Source organism: Acomys minous, assembly GCF_964271855.1.
Source record: "Acomys minous genome assembly, chromosome: 10".
Lineage (NCBI taxonomy): Eukaryota > Metazoa > Chordata > Mammalia > Rodentia > Muridae > Acomys > Acomys minous.
This window is the reverse complement of record NC_140491.1, coordinates 88,258,494-88,267,299: the sequence shown is the minus strand read 5'-3', so window position 1 is coordinate 88,267,299 and position 8,806 is coordinate 88,258,494.

The window sequence follows — 8,806 nt, the reverse complement described above, 5'->3', positions numbered from 1 at the left end:
GGTTGGTTTCCCTTAACCAGCTGTTCACCGCCTGCTCAACTCTCCTTGCTGCTGATCCACCTCTCTTCTCTCGGCACTGTTCCTGGAGCTGGTCTGCGGGAGCAGCACTTGTTATTCTTTGAACTGTTATGAATTATACTGATTGTTCTTACTCCATGATCTATTAATTTGAGGATCAAAATAAAGCCTGCTATCTTATCTTCCTAGGGTCCAGTCAGTATAACAGAGGTCTGTGTTTTTCTCCTGTATAGAGCAAGATCAGCCTTCTGAATTAAAGATGAAGATTGATGGTAGATTTAAGGTTATCTAGTGGTTTTCAAACTATAAGCTACAGTGCCATCTCAGGGACTATAGTAGGTAAATCATAACTTAGGACCCAAAGGTTGAGTCCTGGCATTACCTTTTCTAGAATTTTTGTCTGTAATCTGCCTAATTAATTCAGTTTTGTGTGCAGTTTTGTTTGGTCACAGTTTCCTGTTCCTATACTAAAAATTAAAATGTGAAGATTATTTTTTATTAATTTTTTACACATACATTTATATTATTACACATATATGATAAACTACCTACAGCAAGAAGAACCACTAAACACTCAGGACTTATATAAATGTTACATTCATAGTGTTTTGGCTATCAAATGTGAAGATTTTGATGAATGTTTTATGTTTGTCTGTCCATTTGTTTGAAATGTAAACTACAAGAACCTCGACTCTTCCGACTGAATGAATGCTTTCATAGAGTCTGCTTTTGGTGGCCAAGCATTTCATCTCACTTTTCTGCCCAAGTAAGTTTTTCTTTAGTGGCCCTGCTTCAGAGAGATCTACACAGTTGTGCCAACCTGGATCTTTCCTCCAAGGTTGGTCTGTGAAGCTGCATTCTCCATTGTTTCTGATAGGTGGTCCAAGGCTCCATGCACATTCCAGAGAAGAGTGTGGAGGTGCATCTTATTCTGTAAGTTATGCACCCTAAGCCAAAATTCCCACTCTATTTGCACACACACACACACACACACACACACACACACACACACACACACTGTCACATGCATACACAAAGTAAACATGTACTTTTCTATGTCTTTAAAGTATTTCCCTCTAGTCTTTTTGCAGCTCTCAAGCTCTTTGCATGGGCATGGCACTGCTTTACTTTGATCGAGTGCTGCCATGGGCCCAGGGCAGGGACCCTAATATTATGACTCCTCAAGTGCTAACTCAGTTTCTGTAACCTGGGGTTCTCTATTTCTACACCTGAATTTTCTGCATCAGGAAAGACAACCTCTGCTCTCCCAGAGTTTATCTTGATTGTTTTCTATGGCACTGTCTCCCAATCCTGATGTGACACTCAGCTAGCTGCAGGGCTCTAGAAAGACATCAAGGCCTGGTCTCTTACCTCTAGGAACACTAGTTTACCCTGTAATATAGTGTGATTGTTAATCTTCATTGTCAACCTGATCGGGTTTAGGGCTATCTGGAAGGCATACCTCTTGGTTAGTCTGTGAGGGCATTTTTCCGAGATTTAATGAAAGAAGACACACGCTGAATAAGGAAGTCTGAAGGATGCCCACACCCACCTCTGTCTGCTTCTTGCATGTAGATGCGATGCCGCCATCTGCCTCATGTTTCTGCTGCCACGTTTTCCCCACCAGACATGGTTCAAATCATGACCCAAAATAAGCACTTCTCCCTTAAGTTGCTTCTGTCAGGTATTCATTACAGTAATTAAAAAGTGACTAATATGGATGATTGTTCTTTGGCTAATTACACTGGAGTCTAAGTCTCCCCATTTTTGCATATCTTGACAGGGATGTTTTTTGTGAGAGCCTCCCTGTGCCCCCATTTCTGCAGCATGCAAGAACTTTCTAGAAACACAGATACCCCAGCCGATCCTAGACCTACTGAGTAAGAGACTAGGGTGGGGCACAGCGTCAGTTTTATTAAGTGCTTCCCTACATGATTCCAGTTAAGGCTAAGGTTTAAGAAGCCCACCACTCACCTCAGCATTGGCTAGATGACATTCAAGGAGCCTCTTGGACTACCACGCAGTCTTTGGGTCCATTGTTCTCACAGACCCTTCCTCTTCCAGGCTCCAAGTCCTTGCAGCTGACTCTGCCACAGCACCTGAACTTTGGTAGAAATCTCTCTAGGCTTGGGGTCATCCGCTCTCACAAATACCATGATCAGCATGTAGACTTTACTGAAGATGCATGGAGGGGTGAAGGGAGGTATCTATATATCGCATGCACACACGCACACATGCAGGCACACACGCACACACGCACACACGCAGACACACACACACACACACACACACACACACACACACACACACACACACACACGAGAACAAGTCCACAGTAGTTTATTAAACATTCCCTGTGTTTCGGATGCCTTCCATTTCTGAGGCTATTTTACTTGGGTACCACCCACCGCTCAGCTTCTTCTCATTTCCATAACCGGCAGAATTCCGCCTTCCTCTGTCAGTCTCCCATCTCTTCCTACTTGTTAATTTCCGTTCACAAACCCAAGAAGGCGCTGGTTGAACAAAACCCACCCTTTACTTGGTTTATCCTGTCACAAAGTACTTATTGTTCGCCCTCCCAACTACATAACCCAAAGCCAAGTGGGTTTCCACACATTCCCTTCTCCTAGCCATAGAGAAATTAAATGTTACTGTGATGATCTGCTTGTTTCAACCTGAACAAAGAAAAGAAAGAAAGATGGTTCAGATGTTTCCTTTGCCTTCATAAACCTCCAAGTCATCTACTTGGTGGCTTCTCTTTCACAAGTTCCTTCTTTGTAGACAATGGAGTTCCTTGGCATGGATGGGGGAAGGTTCTAGGCAGGCAGAACCTTTTTTTTTTTTTGTCAGCCTCTTAAAAGGATGAGTTTGGTCTTTTCCATTTCCAAGTGGGCGATAAGAGAAACATTGTACCTCAAAATTAATAAAGATGGGAAATTTTCTTCAAGGAAATTCACCCTTCAAATGTCAAAGGACAATTTGAATTTGTATTAGAATCCTCTAGAAATAAGAACTGCTGATGAATAACGCAGCTCGGTAGTGATTTTGAATGTGTCCAAAATAAGGAAGTTTTTACTTTACTTGACAAGGAACTAAAGACAGTGAATAGATTATTCAGTGGACTGTTGATGTGGCCTAACATGCCTCCTGGCAGGTGCACTGTGCTCAAATATACATGATAATACTTTAAATGTAAATAAGGTTAATGAATTTTAATATTCCTCTGGATCTTGTATGCATGCTCCCATTTGCATAGTGACTTATTTCACAAGTCCCTTTGTAAATAGTGCAATGAAATAAACATAAGAGATGAGCACAAAGAAGTGCATACAATTAACTCAGCAGACAGCCTCCACGAAGGCAGACTGGATCATATCACAGGATCACAGGCATCAGGGGTGGGTGGGTCCCACAAGCCGGCCAGCTGATCCTTCTTTAGAGTGGAAATTATTATTATTTTTTTTAGGGGCTTTCAAAAACTATCTTAGTTTGAATGGATGTGCTTCAGGTGACAGGGCTTGCCTTCAAAGGGGCATTTGCTGTGTCTCCGTCTGAAGTGCTGTGGTGTGGAAGATGTGGAGTAACGGATGAAGATAGAGGCCCCTACCAAGCCACCTGGGGCACACATACACCACCAACGGGGTACCTTCCTGCTGCGTATCCTCACCAGGCCTTGAAGTTATTCGGAAAGGCATCATACACACAAATATTGTCTAGAATTTTCAAGTGGTAGTGATTCAGGTCCCCCACGTGGCACGTGTCTATGGCTGGATAAAGAGAAAACATTAAAACCAAGTAGTATGGTTAATATCAGCAGACTGTACACAGTAAGGCTGTTTTTTGTTTTTTTTTTTTAAATTTATTTATGGTTAGTTTTTTTTGTCAGCTTGATGTAAGCTAGAGTCATCTGGAGAGAGGGACTCAGTTGAGAAAGTGCTTCCATAAGATTGGCTTGTAGGCAAGTTTTGGGGAGCACTTTCCTGATTTACGACTGACAAGGGAGGCCTTGGTCCACTGTGGATGGTGCCACCCCTGGGCTGGTGGTCCTGGCTGGTATAGAGAGCAAGATGAGTAAACCATGGAGAGCAGGCCAAGAAGCAGCTTTCCTTCATGGCCTCTGTCCCAGTGTCTGTCCAGTCTTCTCTTCATGTGGGACTATCACCTGTAAGATTCTTTTCCTCGCTTCAGTCCTGATGTTATTGCTTTCGTCATAATGTTTATCACAGCAATGGGAAGTCAACTAGGCCAGTTTATAAGAGGATAGACCACACAGCCTCCGGATAGTGCCTTGACACCGAGTCTGTTCCGTCAGCAGAGGGCGCTCGAACCAGGACTCTAGAATGCAGAAAGGAAATGAAGCCAAAAGGAGGCAGCTTTCCAGCTTAGAAGGTCAGGAGTTCAGGTAGAATTCTCTGAAGGAAAAACGAAATGAAACTGAGAGAAGGGAAAGAGATCAGAATGTCGCTGCAAGAGTAATAATAACAAATTTAAAATAGGAGAGAATTAAAAGGCGTGATTAGCAGCTGTCACTACCTCAGTTGACAAAGCTGGTTAATTGCCCGTGTAATACAAGCGCATAATTTCCCACCCAGCACCCTCCACCGGAGATTCACAAATGAACTGCGTGCTACTTCCCTTAGGTTGCTGAGCACTTAAGGCTAAGCCAGGCCTTTGACTTAGAAGGAACTACAGTGATGAAAACTCGCCTCATAGATGCACACAGAAGTGCGTTTGTTTGTTGTTTAAGGCTTTGGATTGAAGGTAGGCGTTATGCTTTACGTCTTGGTTACGGAGACTTGAGAAGGAGGCCTAGAGAATTGGGAATTCTCACCCTAAGTTGTTGGGAATCACAGTATAAACAGCATGAATTCCTCATTAGATTTATTGCTTTATCCCAGCTAAGTATCCCATAGAGGCCCATGAGTCTATGCAAGCATCTTACTCCCACGTACCTAGTTTCGTCTTCCTCCTTTCTTCAATCCGGCCTTTGCCACTCAGAGATGGGTAGTGGTCCCCACAGAGAATCTGACTAGTATGAGACAGAGTCAAAGTGGAAAAAGATTACAGAGATTTGTTGGTCTCCTTTTCCTTCTGTTCATCATTCCTTTATGCCTGACAGATAGCAAATGCAAACAAAAGCAAGGTCTGTGCAAAAGCTGTTCCTCTGTTCTTTAAGGCTAAGCATACTTGGCTATTCCTTTAATATTCTAGTTCTGAAAACTGGACAGAGGAGAGCTTACCTTCCCTTACAGTCCAAACATACAACAACATTGCTCAGCTTGATCTAGACTAGTGGACACTTCTTCCCCTTATATGGTTTTGGATTCTTTTATTTTTTTAAATTGAGATTATTTCTTTTCATATAATGCATTTTGATCATTTCCCCCTCTTCCAGCTCTTCCCAGATCCTCTCCATCTTCCTACCACTCAGCTTTATGTTCTCTCTATTTTGACAAACAAATAAGGAACTAGAAACAAAAATAAAAACAACACAAAACTCTCTCTTCCCCCCTCCCCCCCCCTCTCTCTCACACATACACACACAAACCACACAATCAAAAATCAAAACAAGCAAAAGACAAATATGATTTTTAAAAAAGGGCCAAAACAAACCAAAATGAAACAAAGTCCACAACAACTACAACTATTCTTGGGCATGGGGCTTCCCTGGAGTGTTGTTAATATACCAAAGATACCCCACTTGAGAAATCTGATTTTACCTTTGCCAGCAAGTATCAATTGTGGATAGCTTTTTGGTTAGGGGTGGGGCCACTATGTTCCCTTCCCAGTCTCAGAGCTGAGAGCTCATCTTGCTTGAACCTGTGCAGGTCTCACACATGCTGCCATAGCCTTCGTGAGTTCATATGTGCATCAGGCCTGTAGTGTCAGGAGGATGTGTTTCCTTCTGGTTCTCCATCTCTTATGGCTCTTATAATCTTTCTCCTCTTTCTTTCTTCTCTCCCACATAGATCCCTGAGCCTTGAGGAGGGGAGTTTGAGGAAGACATCCCATTTAGTACTGAGTACTCTCTGCATAGAGTCCAGTTGTGGGTCTCTGTGTTATAAAGCTTCTCTGATGAGGCTTAAGAAAGGCACCAATCTATGGGTATACCACTATGTCCTTAGGCTTCTTTATATTGCTATGTTCTTTAGGCAGAACGATAATATAGGTTTTCCTTTAAGGCCATGGCCTATGTAGTGTCAGGCTCTTTGCCACTTTAGCAATGTCAGGTATGGGCCTTAAATCCAATAAATAAGTGGTTGGTTACTTCTATAACATTCATCCCACTATTATACCAGTCTCTCTGGCATGCAGGTAGCTGTGGTAGGTCGTAGGGTTTGTAGCGACGTAATATTGATGATTGGTTTCTCTTTTAGTAGTTGCAGAGTACCTTCAAGCACGGCAAATGCTAGTCAGCAGGGATGAGGTGTCTAGTTAGGCGCCAGCTTGACGTCTCTGAGCTTGAAGACATAAGTTAGTGTTTTCTTAAGCAATAGGGCCTTACCACCAGGTGGTGGGGAGTAACTAATAGCCTTAGCCATAGCCTGTGATATTTGGTGGGAGGTTGCATATGGGACTCCTTTGACCAATGACTCAATAAGGTGTAACCCATTCCTGGCACTGGAGCTTTTACTTGGAGGCTCAAGATGTCTAACTGGAATCTGAGGGCATCTGCACATATGTTGTGCACATAGAGACACAAAGATATATACATCTACATAAATAAAAATAAATTTAAAGTCTAACTACCCCAAATCACAAATGTGAGCCACCATGTGGCTACTGGGATTTGAACCTCGGTCCTCTGGAAGAGGAGGGTTAGTCTTGGCCGTCCTCGATTCCCTTTGTAGACCAGGATGGCCTCAAACACACAGAGCTCCATCTGCCTCTGCCTCCCTGAGTGCTGGGATTACTCCACCCAGCCCACACCACAAATGTTATCAAAACTAGTCAGAAGACACACAGAAAAAGTTTGCAGACCTGAGTTTAGATCATGACTTCAATGAGAGACCTGTACAAAAAAACAAAACAAAACAAAACAAAAACAAAAACAAACAAAAAAGGCGAAGAGCAACCGAGGAAAACATTCTATATGGGCCTCTAGGCTAAGTATGCCTACGTACCCTGCAGCCTTTGTCCTCAAAAGTCTTTATGTTGGTCATAGCTCAAGTATTTTCTTAGCTTAAACAGGTCTCAGTCATGGAAACATGAGCTGTTCTATTTGTATGATAATAATTATCATGACACTTCTGTGCTTTTTAGCTTGGATTTCTTATGACCTTTTAAAAAGAATTTAAGTTTTTTTTTCTTGTGTGCTGAAGTAATTGGAAAGTCTTTTTTTTTTTTTTTTCCTTTTGAGACAGGATTTCTCTGGGTAGCCTTGGCTGTCCTAGACTCTCTTTGTAGACTTTGTAGACCAGGCTGGCCTCAAGCTCACATCAATCAGCCTTCCCCTGCTTCCCTAGTGCTGGGATTACAGGTGTGTCCCACCATGCCCGGCTCAAGTCTTGGAAGCATTTAACACCTTTTATATACCAAAAATAGGGACAGAATAAAGGGATGCTTCTTCCCATAGTCAAGATTGTATTCGTAGTGTGTGGACCACCCACCTGCAGCAACACCTCAAGGTTACATAGAGGATCCGATGGTGTCTGATTTCCTTAGTTCTTGTGAATACGGTCTTTTGATAATGACTCAGTGTTATTGTTTTCTGAATGACAAATCATTCCACTTTAAGACATCAAAGATCCTTTGATGCCTTTTAAAAGCCTCCCTAAAAGCATTTTATACAGCACACTGTGGGCATTGCCTCATCAGCTAGGCAATGACAGTTAACCTTTGTCCTTTACAGATTTGGAGTTTAAAGTTCGCAGTGATTTCTCTTGGATCTCCAGATCCACAATATATGTTTGCCTGTGACTTTGAAAGGTGTGAATGAAGCTGGGCCTGGTGGTGCACACCTTTATTCTCAGTGCTCGGGGAGGTAGAGGCAGGTGGGTTGCTGGGAGGTAGAGGCTAGCTTGGCTACAGAGCGAGCTCCAGGACAGCCAAGGCTACACAGAGAAACCCTGTCTCAAACCCCTATCCCAGCCCCAAAAGAAAGGTGTGAGTAGGCGGTAAAGGATGGGAGGCAGAAGCCCAACACTTGTTTTCCAGTGAGCCCAGACACAGCTCCTGAGTGTCAATATGCGGGGAGAGCTTTACTCTTCTCGGCCAGTTCCCACCCACACTCACTGTACACATTTGTGTATTTTGAAAACACCACAGAATGGGACGGTATGGCTTCATTAATATTTCTAGAAAATGTAGCTAACGATGAAATATGATCTGAAAGGGAACTAGGGCCAAAAAATTTGGGAATTTATGAAGGTCTGAGAGCATTTACCAATGACTGTGAAAAGCTGCACATCTTTAATCCCAGCACTTGGGAGGCAGAGGCAGTCGGATTGCTGTGTGTTCGAGGCCAGCTTGATCTACAAAGAGAGTTCCAGGACAGGCAGGGCAATTATACTGAGAAATCCTGTCTTGAAAAACAAAAAACAAAACAGAACAACAACAACAACAAAAACGTCCACAAACAAACAAACAAACCAAAACAAAAGCCCCAAACAAACAAACAAACAAAAATTCTAGAAGTTTCCTAAGAGTAAAAACATGCCATTTCCCTGTTAAAATCTGCACGGTTTGAATGCCCTTCTCTAAGCTTCATGCCAAATTACTCTTCTGTCTTAATAAACTTGTTCGACTACGTACAGTGGCGGTAATAAATACTGCAAATCTTTTCTTT